An 18,926-nucleotide genomic window follows, 5' to 3' on the forward strand; every position below is an offset into this window, starting at 1 on the left:
CTTAATTTTTTCAAGATTACATCTCTATATTAAAAATATAATTCTTTAACTATCTTCATGAAAATATCTAGATTATAAAGTTCAAAGGTTTATTATTAACAAAAATATTTAAACAACTCTGAACAAATCCTCTGATGAATACCAAGTAAATTGGTCTCCCATCCAAGTACTAACCAGGCCCGACTCTGCTTAGCTTCCGAGATCAGACAAGATCGGGTGCGTTCAAGGTGGTATGGCCGTAGACTATTTTTAAATTTGATTTGAAATTATAAAATTGGTCCAGAAATGTGAAGAAGAAAAATCATAGTATGTTTTACTGTCTGGACTTCTGTATGGTAATTTGTTTCCTTCCACTTTGTGGTGGTGCAGACATTGTCTGTGCTCAATGGAAACTCTTTTTTTTTTTTTTTTTTTTGCATGTTTGGTTGTATTTTGCTTTTGTTTATTATTAGTGTTAGTAAAAGAAAATGGAGACACAGTACTCCACCACCACAAACTGTGTAGCCGAGTTCTTTTTGAGGAAAACACTAGGATCAAAACATCAGAAGTGAATGGATGAGCCTCCCCTGGGGAGAGTCACCATCATGATCATGGAGTCTTACCTGCCATATATGCATGTACTTCAAATGGTGAATTCAGATTTTTTTTTCAGACTAATGATATGCCAGAAACACAAATGATTACCATAGTGATATACTGTGTTAATCTAAAATTAAAATCTTTTAATAAAAATTGTTTTGAAAACTCTAAGACTTAATTAAATTAAAAGTGAAGAATATATGAATCAATGGATATCATGGGACAAATATTTGCCTACTAATATCTATTCAATTAAATTTAAGAATTTTTCCAAATATGTATGTAATAGAAAAACTAACATAACAAAAAATTCATGCAGAATGACATTTAAAGATATGTAAAGGAGGTTTAAATCTGAGTATAGATATTTGCTTCTGTTATTTTTGTATAGCTGTTTACTTTATGCCAGAATACTTTTTTCTTTATTAAGAAATTTTTAATTCATTTTATATACCAACCACATATCTGCCTCTCATCCCTCCTCCTATTCCCCCCCCAGGTCCCTCCTCCTCAGCAGCCCACTTCCCATCTCCTCCTCCAACAAGGTATGGCCTCCCATGGGTAGTCATCAAAGCCTAGTACATTCAGTTGACACAGTTCCAAGTCTCTTCCCCCTGCATCAAAGCTGTGCAAAGTGTCCCACCATAGGTAATGGACTACAAAAAGCCAGCTCATGCACTAGGGATAGATCCTGATCCCACTGCCAGGGGCCCCTTAAACAGACCAAGCTACACAACTGTCTTGCTTATACTGAGGGCCTAGTCCAGTCCTGTGGAGGCTCCACAGGTGTTGGTCTAAAGTTCCTGAGTTCCCATTAGCTTGGTTTAGTTGTCTCTATAGATTTCTCCATCATGATGTTGATGCCCCTTGCTCATAGAATCTCTTTTCTCTCTCTTTGATTGTACTGCTGGAGCTTAGCCTGGTTCTTGGCTGTGGATCACTGCATTTGCTTCCATCAGTTACTGGATGAAGGCTCTATGGTGACAGTTAGGGTATTCACTTATCTGATTACTGAGGTAGGCTAGCTCAAGCATCTTCTCCACTATTGCTAGTAGTCTAAACTGGGGTCATACTTGTGGATTCCTGGGAACTTTCTTAGCACCAGGTTTTTCTCTATCCCCATGATGTCTCCCTCTATCAAGATTGCTAAGATAAGAAACACTGGTGACAGCTTATGTTGGAGAGGATGTGGAGCAAGGGAAACACTCCTCCACTGTTGGTGGGAGTACAAACTTGTATAGCCACTTTGGAAATCAATATGGCAGTTTTTCAGAAAATTGGGAATCAGTCTACCTCAAGACACAAATGATACCAATCTTGGTCATATACCCAAGAAATTATCTATCATACCACAAGGACACTTGCTCAACTATGTTCATAGCAGCATTATTTGTAATAGCCTGAACTTGGAAACAACCTCGATGGCCCTCAACCAAAGAATGGATAAAGAAAATGTGGTATATATACACAATGAGTGATACTCAGCAGTGAAAAACAATGACATCAAGAAATTTGCAGGCAAATGAATAGAATTAGAAAATATCATCCTGAGTGAAGTAACCCATACTCAGAAAGACAACCATGGTATGTATCACTCATAAGTGGATACTAGATGTAAAGCAAAGGATAACCAGACTACAACCCACAGCTCCAGAGAAGTTAGCTAATAAGGAGGATCCTAAGAGGGATGCATGGGTTGCTCTGGGAGGAGGAAGTAGATGAGATATCCATGAGTAAACTGGGGGTAGGGGGAAAAGAGAGGGTAGTGGATGGGGGATGAGAACATAAGGGAATGGGATGGTCGAGCTGGAACAAGAATGGAGTAGGAGAGCATGAATACTTTTATACTATAAAAATTAATATTAACTATAAAGATAAATATAAAGCATATTTATATATTTAATTTTAATTGTTACCTAAAATGTTCAATTGTTTTGCACCAATTTTTCAGCTTTCTTATTTGTATAAATTTGACTGTGGATTTTAATGCTATTTAAGAAACTAAAAGAAAATTTGTTTGTATGGTATCTGTCTTTTGCAGAAAATTTGAATTCTTATTATTTTGCTTTATTTTTTAAAGCATACAGAAATATACTCAATGCACAAAATAATTGTATTTGGAATATATATCCAGATTCTACATATTAAACACCCTCTTGTTAAATGTTAACTTCTTTTTTTTCTTTATTATTATGTGTTTTAAATTTTATACATCAGCCATGGGTTCCCTTGTCCTCCCCCCTCCTGCCCCTACCCCCACCTTCCTCCCAGCCCCTCCCCTCCATTCTTGTTGCCATGCATATTCTCTTTAGATTCTTTGTCCTCTAGGGGGAAAAAAAACTTCTCTTTGAGTGCTTGGGAAGGACTCAATAACAAGCTCGAAGCTAAAGAAAATGAAAATATAAGAATAAGAACCATTTTTGACCTCTGACTGTCATAATGAACCTTTGCAGAATAAAATATCAACACTTCATTCTTCATAATTTTCTTTGTGAGAAAATACAGGTGGTATAAAAGTGACTTTAGTTCAAGCATATAATCCAGTGGTATCAATTACAAGCATGTTGGGAAACCATTATCACAGTACATTTTTGGAAATTCTTCACCATTTCCAGCAAAATATCTCTATATATTTACCAAAAACTCTTCATTCTTCTCACTCTTATACCTCTGGGACACCTGGCACAACCTTTTAACTATGAATTTTCTTAGGGTCCATAGCGCAGCTCAGCGTCACAGCACTTGCTTATTCTGCATGAGGACCAGCATTTGGTGCCACATAATGGAAGAGAAGGCAAGAGAGGAGGCAGGAGAGAAGAGAAGAGGAAAGTAGAGGGGAGGGAAGGAGAGGAGAGAAGAAGGAGGGAGAATGAGATGGTGCTTATTCTTTTCTAGAATTTTCATTTAAGTGGACTGTAACAGTAATTGTAGCCTCTTTATATCCGATCATGTCACTGAGTGTGTTTTCTATATCTGTCATTGATGCACCGGGATTTTATTGTTTCTAAGGCGTGACAATGTGTCTACTGTATGTGCATAACTCATTTTGTTTTCCCATTCATCTGTTGATGGATACCTAGGTCATTTTCACATTGTTGGTCTGTTGTGAACAACAGTCAACACTGGCCTCCAAGCATACAAACCTCTGCGTCAATCTCTGTTACCCATTCTCTTGAGTACATATCTAGACATATATGGAGGTCCTGGTTTGCATGGCATTTGTGTGCTCAGCCTTTGAAGAAACTACTCAAGAGTTTTCTGTCTATTTGGTTTTACATTCCTACCACCAATGAAGTTCTATTTTCCTTAACATTCCTAAGTTTTGTTACTTTACCACTATGGTCTTGCTTCAAATTAACCAACTTGGCCCTTGTGAAACATATCACACTATAGTCTTCTTTTGTGTTTCCCTGATAACTTATGGTATAGGTTAATCAAGTGTTAATTAGACATCCTTGTATCTTCTTTAGATAATTGTCTGTTCAAATCATTTGCTTTTCTTTTCACCGTTTCCTGATGAGCTATCCATTCCTTATAGATTTGGGGCATTAAAGTTATGAAGTACAGATATGCAAATATTCCACCATTCTATAAGTTGCTGTCACCTTCTGAATAATATTCTCTGATTGTATAGCCAAATAATTTAGCAGCTCATTAAAGTAATTCTATCCTTTTACTTTGCAGAATCATATTTATAGGTATTACCTTCTTTTAAAATAAATGCATTATTCCAGTTTCCTTGAACAGCCTTTTATTATGCTGATGCCAGAAAAGTGAGAAAAGAAAGATCAGAAACACTTCATAGACACTATTGTCCAGTAGCAGAGAATCTTTGAGAGATATAGGCCCATACACAGATCATTTTTTTTTTTTTTTTTTTTTTTTACAAAGGAGGCGATAAGCAAATTGAATGTTGTGCAGATGTCTGCAGCAAATGGCTATAATTATCAAATCTGGGTATCAGATTTGGGTAAGAACATGTGTGGAAAGTTGAAATAAATAAATAAATATAAACCTTGCTGTGTAATACCTCATTATACATGGTCAGATTCATCAAAACTTGAGGTATTCTAATTTATCACATGTAAGATTGGAATACTAATTTCTATTCTCACCTTGTATTGAATAAGACAACAGATGTGAAAAGATTTTGGGATTTTAAAGGTGCTATGCAAATTTGAGGTCTATTATTACCATGTATTCCTGTGTGCCAATTACTCAGCATCATAATAGTTAGTAATAACCATTAAGAGCATCATTAGAAATGCAGGCATGTCTGTCTCTGTGTACACAGAGCACCTGCACACTTGGGTCCATTAGTATTTGTGTTTATTTTACTTTCCAAATATGCTATGCAATTCTCACCTACTATAACTTACTTGTTTCTGGGCCTCATTTTCCACAGCCTCCTTAACTGCTGGAAGACTTGTACATTTCCATTGCAGAAAAGATTCATGCTGGAATTGTTCTGGTCGAGTTTCAGTGGTCCTCGTTTAGAACTGGGCCCTCAGGCCTCTGCAGCCTTTAATCAGCTGTAACTGGAGTGAAGCTGTCAGCTCCTGCTTGTTTTCTGTCAGCTTTAGTGCCATTTGGAGCATCCCTGATAAATGGACAGCACAAATTTAACAGTCGACCTGTGAAAAAGGAAAACCAGACATTTCTTAAGCACTGAAAGAAACTCTTTAGCCATGTCATGGAGACCTCACAGGAGAACATCCCTCTGTGGGTACAGCAGAAGTAGATGATGTAGAAATACATATATTTGAAAATAGCTTCATCTTGGTAAATACAAAGGAATTTTGAAAATGGATCAGAATGCAGGAAAAAACAAAGCAAAGGACAGGGTTGGGGAGAGAAGGGATGATATAGCAATGGGACACTCCCTGCATTGTCACCCTGAGCTACAAGGGGAAGAAAATTCCATGCCATGCCTTCTAGCCACTTGGAAAGAGAGAAGGCCATGCTTGGCTTAGAGAAACTCATGTTGATAAGCTGAAATCCCAAGGTGTTCTTATCCATTTCTCATCTATGTAAACCCAAGAGAAGTTAAAAACAAAATTGTGTTTTTAAACCTCAACTCTCTCATCAATCAAATGGGAATAAAAATTTCAACCTCATGGACCTTTTGAGAGGAAGTAAAGAAGCCATGTACATATTTCATATAACTATAAAACATTCTGTGAAATTACACAGTCAATGATGTAAGAAATTATTTGCTAGTGTCCTAGAAGGCTAACCATAAGTCTCTGAAGAAGTTATTCATTTTTTCTAAGGCCACTAGTTATTCTACACAAGGGCTTTGGTGAGGGCTTGAGTGAAACATCCCTGCACACTCATATTCACTTTTAGAATGTGTGGCCAGGCTCAGTCAGGGACATTGCTATATCAATTAAGCTCAGTCTGGTCGCTACGGCTACTTGGTAACTTCTTAGAGTGAAAGGAGAGGATATTTTTAAATCTTTAGGGGTATCTTTTCTAAAATATGCTTTATGGAATACTATTTATGTGAAAAAAGTTTCAATGGTAAAATAATTAAGCTTAATAAATGAATCATATTATCTCCCCAATTGAGAGCTGCAATATATTTTAGCTGAACTTAAGCAAAGCCTGGGATAAGCAGTGTGTAAGAAGCGGCCAAGTGAAGTGTAACACCATTTCAAACCTGGCTTTTCCCTTACTCTTTGACTTCAGTGATTGCTAGATAGCCCTGTTTCTACTTTCTTTTACTTAATACAGATAACCACAGTCCTTTCAGAGGTTGCCTCTTCGTAATGTGATGCACTTCCTTCAGGTAGCAGAAACCCTTAACAGGTCAAAGAACTTATTGTTGGTGGTGGTCTAAATCTTGAATTGGTGTGGTAAACACTGAATTCTTCCCTTCATCCCTTGATCCTCTTTTCTCTCTCAACTCTTCTCTGCCTCCTGCCTCTCTCTTCTTTCCCATCTGCTACACATTTCTCTTAGGAGATAATGTTACCCACGTTGTGCATCATCATCAAGAAGTGGAATGGTAATACACAGATGAAAACAATTAGGTGATGGCAATGAGAACAGCAGTGCAATTTCTTCTGGGGGAGTGTGTGAGGATTTATTATTATTATTATTATTAGATAGTTGAGAATTTCATTCAATGAGTTTTGAATATATTCACCATCTTCCTCAACTTCTTCAGATCTAACTCCTTTCCCTACCCATCCAATTTTGTGTACTTTTTTTTTTTCATCTATCAGATCCAATTTGTGTTGCCCATTTCTTCATATATGTATGGCCTTTTCATGGAGCAGGGTTGATGTACCCAGTGGCTACACAGCAGTGTGAATTCTTAACTCTAAAATTCCTCTGAATCAGACTGACCAGATATTCAGCTTACATTACAGCATGATTCTTCCCCATTTATTGGAATAGTCATTTATTCAAGAAGATTCATTAAAAATAATTAAATTCTAAGAATATGAAAAAATGACAAAAAGGTTGATTAGTTCCAAGTGACTAATAGTCTACTTGATACTTTACTAAGCACAAATATGGTCTTTCTTAAGTCCAACATGTTTATGTAAGAAAGTACTTCTCCTAAATATTCATTACAAAATGAAATACTAGGAACAAATAAAAAAATCACAGAGAGAAACAGAAACAATAGGAAGCCAACAGAAGGTGGATATGAGTCTGGTTATCTGGCCAGGAATTGTCAATACTTTTTGCTAGTTGGGTGAATAAGTAATTGGGTTTTTATTTACTATTTAGCAGATCTTGACTAGGTAGTAAATATCAGCTACACCCACTGTGTCAGAAACTATGACAGTTACTGAAGAATTATGGATGAGTAACGCCTGTGAACTTCCAGCAAGGAGCAATGAGCAGACAAGCAAGTATTGAACTCCTGTGACACAAAAAGGGTAACCAACGTGACCAGAATTGGACTGAAGGTTATTTTATCATATCGTTTGGTAGAAAAAAACAAGAGTTCAGAGCCACAGTATTATGTAATTTTTATATTTGCTGATAAACATTACTTTTTAGAGTGTACAAGAGATTTGGAAGAGCATTGAAAGAAGCAAGTTTGAGGATGTTGGGGAAAATGTTATTAAGTCAAAAAATCCTCATTAAGGACTTGGATATTTATCTCAGGATCAAACATACACACACACACACACACACACACACACACACACACACACACTTCATGTCACAATGCTGATCTGTTTGCAACCAACAGATTCTAGAATAGGGGGAACATGGTTTCAAGATGTGCTTATTGTTGAGTCCACCATGCTTTGATGGTTAGTTCCAAATTTAGGAGCATATCAATGGCCCTGGCTAAATTCTGTGGGACATTAAACCAAAACTATTAATAGGACAAGGAGATTTTGGGGTGGTTAGTAGCAGGGGGGAAATAGAGAATTGGGGTGAGATGGACTAAAATACATAGTTACTTGTACAAATGTGAAATAACTAAGTAAAAGAAAATAAACTGCCTTGATTTCCATAAAAACAGTTGCTCTTTATTAATCTTGAGGAATATTTTGATGTATGTTAGCTATATGGTTTTCAGTTTCATATTTAATGATGTCAATTAAATCTTTTCTTTATTCTCTTATAAGATTGAGAATGGCTGCATGCAAATTAATAATATTATAGTAAAAAGAACCAATAATCACTTTCCCTTCCACACTTTCAAAGTTAGATTTGAGAAATGTAATTTTCTTTCCTATCATGAAAATATTTATTTTAATTTCTCCCATCAACTATCAGAGAAATTCTTGCTCACATGAAGGTTGGAAAAGCAGGTGGGAATCTTGGAAGCGTGTATCAGGCAAGCCATTGATTCTGTGAATAAACATTGAGAAATCTTGAAGGTCCATCTCCCCACTATTTCTATGAATTGCAGTGCTTTGTTGGTCCATTGGTCATTACTGTAATCAAATATCAAATTCCAACAAAGGAAAAGAGGCTCATTTACCTTATAATTTCAGAAGCTTAAAGTTCACAGTGAGGTGGGCTTTGTTGGTTTAATTTCTATTGAGAGTCTTCTTCATATTGTCTCACCAGTGAGAATGTGAGGGAGAATGGGTAACTGCATGATGAGACAGAGTCAGCAAGTCTGGAGGGGAACAATCTTGTTATCATAATGAACCCACCTGTTAGAAGGACTGACTAGAATCTCATGAAAGTCAAGAGAGCACCAGTGACATAAATACTTCCCAGTAGGTTGCATCTCTTAATGGACCTTCTACTTTTCAATATTAATCCACTGGAATATAAAGTCTCAAGCACATGAATCTGTGGAGAAGAGATCAAGCCACAAGAAACAATCACCTATTGCTCTTCTGTAAGACCAAGGGATGATTGCTGGAAAGGAAGACCATTGAATCAAGTACTTCTTTCCACTCAAGGGGAAATTTTGTATGTTTTGTTTATACTTTCAGTCAGGACAAAAAGGCAGTGTTCTTATTCCAAGTCTGAGAAACTAGAAGTCCAGGATGCACAAACATACTCCAAAATCATAGAGACAAGAAGAGCAGAGAAGGGGTTTTTGGTGGTGTTGTGTTCCCCATAATATTGTGCACCCTAATAAATTTATCTGGGGTCAGAGAACAGACAGCCACTAGAACAAAGCCAAAAATGGTGGCTAGAAAATGGGTCAGAGCAAGCCACAGCAGAAGTTGGGCGGTGGTGGTGCACGCCTTTAATCCTAGCATTTCAGAGACACAAATACCTCTGGATCTCTGAGTTCAAGGCCTCTTTAGAAACAGCTAGGCATGGTGACACACGCCTTTAATCCCAGAAATCCAGCCTTTAATCCCAGGGAGTGACTGCAGAAAGTAGAAAGATATATAAGGCGTGAAGGCCAGAAACTAGAAGCATTTGGCTGGTTCAGCATTTGGCTGTTTAAGCTTTTAGGCTTTGGAGCAACAGTTCAGCTGAGACCCATTCAGATAAGGACTCAGAAGCTTGCAGTCTGAGGAAACAAGACCAGATGAAGAACTGGCGAGGTGAAGTAGCTGTGGCTTGTTCTGTCTCTCTGATCTTCCAGCGTTCACCCCAATAACTGGCCTCGGGTTTGATTTTATTAATAAGAACCTTTAAGATTCCTGCTACAGGGGTCAGTCCTACAAGCTCACATCAAATTTCTAAACTACTATACAGTACAATTTAGGAAAAAAGTCATTTGCTTTTGGCAGTATTGTAGTGGTTTAAAGATAATTTTTTATAACCATTGCATTAAACATTTACATTTCAGTCCTTTTCCCAGCTGTGAAAATATTGTCAATGTAATAGTTCTGTTTGGTCCATTTAAATGTCAAGCCTTGTAAAACAGACTTTTGTTTCTCTGTTCCTTGGTTTTAAGAGAGAACATTTTCATTAGCTTTTTCATAATTTTAGGTTCTTAAATTTCCAAATTTTTGAGAGACATTCTGCAAAACCATCTTGATAGTGTTTGGGATCAAACCAAGGATCTGAATTATGGTAGGTAAGCCTTCCACTGCCAAGTTACACAGGATCTGGGTGTGTTAAATCAGTGATAGAGACTTGCTAAGTATTCAGGGGACCTTAGACACTATCACTAACACTGCAAAATAAATAAATGGCAAATTATTAAATTGTGTTGTTAGTTTTAAAACATGATTTGTTGGGTTGCAAAGACTCTGCAATGATTAAAAGCCCTGACTACTTTGTGATAGAACCCGGGTTCAATTTGCAGCAACCATGATGCAGCTTGTAACTGTTTCTAACTCCAGTCCCACTCGGGTGATCTGATGCCCTCTTTTGGCCTCTGCTGGTACTGCATGCATGTGGTGCACAGACACATGCAAAGAAAACACTCGTGCACATAACATGAAATAAAATTTATATCTGTTCTATGAAAACACCGGTACATTAATACAGGTGCTGAAAATAAATATTTTCCTATACATCCAAGAGTCTTAACATTCTTCCAATTACAACCACCTTTACCCAGGAAAATTTTACGTGATATTAGCTATGTAGAGATACATAATATAATAGATGTACAAGCAAAATATCAACTAATAATACGCGACAAGAAGTTATTTTAAAATTTTTATTTTTTGACAGACTTTATATTTGTGTGCATGTGCACATACTTGCGTGTGTGTGTGTGTGTGTGTGTGTGTGTGTGTGTGTGTATGTGTTTGTGTACCACATGCTACTTGTGGGTTCCCCTAGAAGACAGAAAAGAGCATCAAGTCCCAGGGAACTGGAGTTACAGGAAGTTGAGAGTTGTCAGATGTGAGTTATGGGAACTTAGCTCCAGTCCTCTAGAGGAGCAGGAAGCTCTTCTAGCTACCACATAATTTCCTAACCCAAGAAAATTATTTGAAAACAATATATGTACATGTATATGTGTGTGTTTAGTAATTATATTTATATATATTTTTTATAAATAAATAAATTTTTGTTATTGTTTTAAAATATGTTTTACAGGTCTACAGAGTTGTCTCAATGTCTATGAGTTATGGCTGGTCTTCCAGAGAACCCAGTATCATGTCAATGTACATACATGCATAATATATAAATATATATTATGTAATTTTAGTATTTCCTAAGAATGAAAGCAATTTAATAAGCTAATGAATTAAATGTGTTTATTTTTACACAAATAATGATGTTGGCCCCTCCAGGACTTCCTTCTGAGTACTGACAGATAGTTTTGATGCTACTTATCCCCTAGATGCACTCAGCTCCTCTGGAATCTCCCTTTCCTGCTCATCATACAGGCACTGGTCTTTTCCACTCCAAAAGTAGTCCATCTTCTCTGCAAACTCTCCTGTCTGAGCATGGGATAGGCATTGCTCTGCCCTGTATTATAGGATCCTTCAGGATCATGATTCCAATGGTTTCGAAACTGCCTGGATTCTCTGGGATCTCCCATCCCTACACCTCAGGCTAAGTATTTTCCTTCAAACCCTGTAAACTGTCCATTTCTCTGGAGTGTGGCTTCCTAGTGCTTCTAGGTAGGCCCTGCACCCCTGACCCCAGAGGCCACCTGACTACACACACAGCTTCCTAAAATCTCCTGCACACAGCCACCAATTGATTTGAGCTTACTTAAGGTAGAAGACTAGGAGGGCCACCACAGAGGGCATCAGAAGAGAGAGAAGACTAACAGAGGGCATCAGAAGAGAGAGAGGACTAACAGAGGGCATCAGAAGAGAGAGAAGACTAACAGAGGGCATCAGAAGAGAGAGAGGACTAACAGAGGGATGCTTACTCTTGGCTAGTGTTTGTCTGTGGACAGTTGTGGACTCTCAAATCAAGAGTAGTGATGGACCTGAAGCCTTCAAGGTCTCTGCCATCTTATATTGTAATCTTCTCTTGAATATTAAATATACCTCCACAGAGAGAAGAAAGACGTGAGCAAAAAGAAAGACCCAGCTGATAAACTGCTTCATGCAGGCTTGTCACCGACCAGAAACAAAAGTAACATGAGTAAAGAGACAACTTGTCTTCCCCTCCCTCAAATTACTGACCCTATAATTATGGACCCAGTAAGCATGACCTGGAGGAACTTCCAGCAAAAAATTAAAAATAATGATTGCAACTATGTATGAACAACTCAACAAGAGTATAAGTACATTCCTAGATAGAATCTTTCAACAAATATAGGAAAATTTAAATAATACCCTGCAGTTTATTGGACAACAAGGCAATAAATCTGGATATCGCCAGCAATGGAAACTACAGAAAGTATTCAAACTCATTGAGAGTAAAAAACATATGACTACATGATATGTGTTAGTGATGAAATCAAGAAAAAAACATTTAACAGTCCAAGAACAGATGAAAATGAAAACACTACATACCCACATCTATGAGGGCAGAAACTGAGGAAATTCAGACAACCCATAAGGGCATATTTAAAAATTTATGTCACTAAATTGGAAAATATGATAAATACAGATAAATAGTTAGATGCATATGACCTACCAAAGTTAAACCAAGAAGCAAGATGAAGTAAATAACTTAAATAGACCTATAATAACCAAGATGGAAGCAGTAATTAAAACTCTCCCAATGAAATATGTCCAGGACCAGAACTTAGAACAGAATTAATCAGACCTTCATAGAAGTACTAACAACAATATGCCTCAAAATTTTCCATAACACACAAAAGGGAAGATAACTCCCAAATTAATTTTACAAGGGCAGTGTTATCCCAATACCAAAACAAAAAATGAGAGATAATTCCAGTTTCCTTGATGAACATATGCAAAAATTCTCAATTAAACACTTGCAATTTGAATATTATTAAGCTGTATAAAAATAAAATTATGAAATTTGCAGATTCATGGATAGAATTTGAAATAATCATTCTTAGTGAGATAATCCAGACCCAGAAAGACAAACACAGTGTACTGTCTCTCATATATGGACAATAGCTTTGAATTTTTAGCTGTAAGTGTTTAAACTGAAGTGCCCTTAGAAATCAGGAAACTGTTAGGAGTTCTTGCGTAGGGGAATGTTAGAAGATGGCCAGAACAAAGATTGTATGAAGTGGGAAAGGGTAATAATGTAATAGGAAGGGTAAATGGGCTGGGGTGGGTATGGAATGAATAGCTAACAGTAAAGACCTTGGAAAATGCCATCTGAAACCTTGTTCTGTAGAAGCTTCCTCAGACCATCTACATAAATAAGGTGTCATCACATAGCATGTAAAGCCTAAAACAGTGTTCCCCCTCTTTACTATAACCCCTAACTGATGGCCCCACCAATGATCTTCTTTTTTTTTCTTTGTAACAAAAAAGTTCATGTAACAATTTCCATGCTGGAACTTGGTTTTCCTGAGCCATGGTTACTAGTGCTTGGCTCAGAATAAGCTACCCCTCCCCACCTCCTTGAGCTGAGAGATGTGTTTTCTATCTCCATGGCTCATGATACTAATCTGTGGTCCAGTCCTAATCACTCTGACCTGCTGCAGCTCATATAGTTCACCAACAGGGCATTGCATGGTGGAAGAGTAATATTCATCCCATGTGGCCTGGAAACAGACCAGCAGGAAAGCCCAGATTCCAATAATCTCTTCCAGAATATGCTCCTATTAGTCTAGTTTCTTCCGGCCAGACCCTCATCCTAAAGTTTCCACTGCCTCCCTCCAGTTCTAAAACCCTGGAGCTCAGCCTCGATCACCTGGCCCTTGGAGGAGGCATAAGCTAACCCATAATAAGGAAGGAAAATGACCTCAAAATTTTCATTTCTCAGTAGAAAACTGGGGAATTATCTGTTGGTAAGCAAGTAGCACTGTGGAAGTGAGAAAAACTTCACTTTGAGTTTGTTTTTATTTCTATTATTTATTTAGCTGGTTGATTTTTTTTTCTGGTTTCTGCTTGGTTTCAACTTGTCAAATCTGAGTAACCTCTGGTTTCTAGAGATGCATCTCCTTCTATCTACTTTTCGTCATGGCTTATGATCCTTCTGCTCTTGGTTTCCTGGGAAACCTGAACTCCTACTGCTGATCTTTCTGGTAGCTGGTCTGCTGTGCTTACACTGTCTCTCTTGCCTGACTTTCTAGCATATCCTCTCCCTGGCCCTGTGTGAAGAGTATGTGGAGGGAGACATAAATCCATGAAAAACATTATCCTGCCCGAATCACCTTCCCTTTGCTTTCAGATGCTGTGCCCTTTAGGACCACGTGCTGTGACAGCTGTTCAGTATCTTCTTGTATGCTACCTGGCCTCAGTCATTAAGCTGCTACCCACTTCATCATCACACTTCAAGGCAGAATTTTAAAGTCAACACATTTCACCACCGGTTTGATGTTTAGCTATTGTAGTTTATCTGTATAGTTGTGTAAAATATATGTGTCCCTGAACTGGATTTATCTGGATCCATGTCCCAGGTTCATAACTTGTTATAAGATCCCAGATGAATATTGCTAAAAAATATTTTGAGACTGGGCTCATATGCCTCATACTGTCCTCAGACTCATTATGTACCCAATAATAATATTGAATATCTATCCTCTTGCCTGTATATCCTGAGTTCTGGGATTACAGGATGAACCAGCATATGGTGTTTATACAATACTGGGTCTCTTGGCTACCTAGCCTCTGGTTCTTGGTCACCCAAGTAGTACTCTTAAGCACTGAACTATCTCTGTAATCCCTAACATTCTGGATATCCCATGGAAATGTTCATCTTCTTCAGTGGTGTATGAAACCCACAGTGACCATCACCATCATCTCCAGAAATTATGGTTAAAGTAGGTTTGCTGCATTTTCCATCAAAGGATGCCAAAGTAGCAAGTACAGTCACCATACTCTCATTCTAGAAAAGACTTCTTAGTCCATAAACCTGAGTAAGTCATCTTTATAAAGTTGAGGTGAAATAATCCCAGAAGCTGAACTTGCTGTACTCAGCTTCGGATATTTAACCTATCTTCCTTAATGAAAATGTGTTTACTATTGATTACCTGGAAAAAATTGCACAGAATTCCCTAGATATTAAATTACTTGAATCCAAGTTATAAATAAATAAAGCAAGTATCAGAATCCTAGAGAATGAAACTTCCCACAAAGATTGAAAAATGCTTTAATAACACATGAATTTTATGCCATTGGTAACATAACTAGAAATCAAAAGGTATATTAAATATGAACAACATATAGAAATGTCATAGTTTATTATTTCAATTTTTATTTCTGCATATTCAAACAATCATATAAAATTTGAGATTGAAAACATCTCATTCATTATTCAAACCTTATTTTAAACAACTTTACATGAACCATGAAGGAAAAGCTTTCACTTCTTGCTCACTCAGTGATAGAGACATTATTACTGTAAGTATTTCCCATTGAAGTTGCTTTCCAGGAAGAATGAGCCTCACAGAGGAGTGGAGGCAACAGGTACCAAAACTTTTAGAAAATTATTGATAGAAAATGGAGTCACTTGATATTCATGTTGTTATTTTATTCTGAAAAGGGAATATTTTATTCTGTTCTGGAAACATTTCATTCCAGAAATATTCAAATTTACATCCCTACCCCCAGTCAGAACTGAAAAAAAAAAAAAAAAACACAAAAAAGAAAAAAATCTATTGGGTAGCTTCATATTTTGAGAAAATTAGCAAGTACACATACACACAATGTTAAAATCACAGCTGAGATTAGTTGATTCATAAGCTGATAAACTCAAATACCATGCTGAAAAAAAACTGTCGAAGTTTTTTAAAGATTAGAAAGAAATAACACAAGCTAAAGCAGGGAGGAGGGAAAATATCAAGGAAAATGTGGAGAACAGAAAGATGGTCCACAATGGGTGGACCAGGGAAGAAGAGACATCCTGGTCAGGGTTGAGGGATGCCCCACAGCATGGTTGGTGAGAACTGGGTAAATTGGACAGAGAAGCAGAGATCAGCATCCTTCTTTCTAAGGCCGCACACAGCACCTTCCATAGGCAGGCAGGACCTGTCCACAGATGGCAGTGCTGGCACTCTGGCTGGTCTTAAGCCAAAGACATTTTAAGTTGTGATGTTTTGACTTTAACAAGGGGAAAAATGAGGAACTGTGATCATTCATACTTGTTTTCTCAAAACATATGAGTTTTTCTGAAAAGAAAATAAATGTTAAAGAATCACAAAGTACCACCTTTCCTTAGATGGGGTACCCTCCCAAACAGATTCTTATTTCTTGAATCTTTTAAACAATCACTCTTAGCAGACAGTTTTGTGTGTGGGAAAGCAAGATGGGAGGGAGGATGGGAACTATGACAGATGCAAAACCTGAACTGATAAAATGCTCAGTTAATAGCAGAAATTCTGACTTCATATGTTTATTTTTATGTAAGTTACCAGTTTAGCGGTTACCTGAGCTGTACATTCATGATTCTTTCTGCAGATGGGCTTTTGCTCCATTATTTGGGATCTCTCTTTTTCTCCACAACTTTATGATGAGACAAAAAGGCATAAGGAAAATAAAGAATGATTATGTCTCACAAAGAAGACCAGATAAGGCCCCATACCCATTTTCCCAAAAGCTGTAGAGAGTATTTCAGTTAGAAATATGTTTCATTTACTCTCAAAGGGAATTGGAAAACTATGTTTGGTTTTGCTATTACATGGACTTACCTTTTGATAGATGTTAAGAACAGTTTTAGAGAGGAATCAATACTAATCAATAAATGTGGGAAAAATTCATATCTTCAAGGTTTATAAACTAAGTACATATATATATATATATATATATATATATTTACACTGTTATGTTTAAATTTTAAACTTCAAAAGATGTTGTAAGTGACTTTATGCTTGCTAATAGTTAATAGGTAGCATTGCTACTTGTTTAAAATATACTTTAATTTTAAATTCCTGGTTGTCAGATAGCCTCTATATTTTATTCATGATACTATAACTTACCAAAATATGTCATCTTTCAGTTTCTATGTGTAGTGTTTCAGTGTACTGAAACACTCTTGCTGGTAATTTTATCATTGTACATGAATGATGTCCAGAAAGACAGTGTTCTAAATATACGAGTGGCAAACACTCTTCCATTTTTATATTACATCAATAAGCTGAGACATTTTCTTCCAAGAGTGTTTTACACATCAGATATCTGAGTTCCCAGGAGAATAGGCTTTTCAGTACCACTAGAAGTGGTTCCCTTTCCTTGTATTTGTCAAAACTCAAGCTGTGATGAGCCTTGTAACTTTGGTGCAATTTCCATAAACCAATTAACTATGGGTGTTTATCTGTTCAGCAGAATGAGCAAGGCTGTAGAGATGGGAGAAAGTGGGACCCACATGGACATGGATGGGCAGGAGCTGGGTTAACAGGCAGTCAGATTTGTAGGCGTAGAACCACCCATTTTCACCCATAATGAGCAGGCTCGGGCAGCTTTAATTCATGTGTTGTGGGCTTTTTGTCTCCTGCACCACAAAAGGGAATGCAGGGCCCTGTTAGGGGAGGGTTAGATTAGTCCTACATGGTCAAAGGAAACAATGCTGACATGTTACTTGATCAGAAAGATGTTTTCACACTGTTTCTCTTAGATGGTCCCTGGGGACATCTTTCTTTCTCTCTCATCCTCTGTCTGTCTGTCTCTCTCTCTTTTTTTAATTACCAAGCATGACATTCATGGTTATTTCTTCTTTCCACCCAGTTGACTACGAAGGGGCCAGCTCTTGGGCCCCCTTGTTGGTCAGGCCTCAGGGAGGAAGTGGCAGAAGGCTGGCTTTATTTACCTTAGCGGCTTCCCGTGTAATCTGGTTAATCGTGTGGCTAATGGGAGGACTCTGCGGATCCCCACACACTGCGCTCCACAATGAGGACTCATTCATATTTAATACAATAGAGTGTTTAAGTCATTCCACGCTTTGTGGAGAAGATTGGCTTTCTTTGTGCGCTTGCTCCCCAGAAGCCTCTGCCCCTCCTCCTCTTTCAGACGGGCATATGTTCCTGCTCCTGCCTGCTGCAGCTGGACAAGGAAAAGGCAGGCTTCTTTCTTTTCACTTTTTTTCAGTCAATGAATTGATTACCGTGTGTGAAATGGGACTGAAATAACCCCCACCCCTGGCCGGCAGACGCATAGATTAGCCTTTCGGTCTTCTAATATTTCACATCAAGATACTCTAAGAGGAGGCAGGACTCGTGTTCCTCAAGTTGTCCATTGTGAGCATAGCAATCTGTTGAGTACAAAAGAAAAATAAATAAATAAATAAAAGCAGGTGGAGTGTTCGGTTGGTTCTTTTAATAGCATCTGCGTGTGATGCTCTTCGAAAAAACGCCTGAAGTTACTATGGGGTGCTGGGAAATAGATATCTACTTACTAAGACAAAAGTTTAAAGACATCTGAGCTGAAAGAGTAATTTCATCAACACACTAATCACTGACTGACACTTGGATTTGATTTTAGAGGGGATGGGGTCTTATTAGTCCTAATGGGCTAGATAATAGATACCCAGGTTCATCTACGTCCCATTGGATGAACTGCAATTTTTGAGAATAATGGACTTTGGAATTTTGAAGTAGAGATTAGAATGCTTTTTAATTCCTTTATTTATTTTTTTATGTTTAATTGTAGTTTTAAAAGACCTGAAATCTGGCATCTCACATCGCTTGCCTTCCATGTTGTACAAATGGACTTATAGTTATCCAGCCACTTCAGCGAGAAGCTGTGTCAGAAAGGTGGGTAATCACTCTTACTTAAATGGTAGGGTAATTTTATTGCTCTTCAGATGATGAAGATGGAGTCTCCAAGGTAAACATGGATGTTAATCTCTTCACTGTCAAACACTGCAAGATAAACCCTGTCAGTGTTGCAGTGTCTTCCCTAAGATGTGATGTATCAAGCATCCTCTGGCTACAAGTGCTCACATGGCAAAGTTTT

General features: G+C 37.5%; 1 non-coding gene across 1 annotated transcript; it reads right to left on the bottom strand.

Annotated features, from left to right (window-relative positions):
- Window positions 1-458: 458 nt before the first annotated feature.
- On the bottom strand, window positions 459-617 carry LOC118584957. The gene has a single exon (XR_004945121.1). It is a non-coding gene; the product is annotated as a U1 spliceosomal RNA (small nuclear RNA).
- Between the last annotated feature and the right edge of the window lie 18,309 nt (window positions 618-18,926).

The sequence above is a fragment of the Onychomys torridus genome, chromosome 5, assembly GCF_903995425.1.
Source record: "Onychomys torridus chromosome 5, mOncTor1.1, whole genome shotgun sequence".
Lineage (NCBI taxonomy): Eukaryota > Metazoa > Chordata > Mammalia > Rodentia > Cricetidae > Onychomys > Onychomys torridus.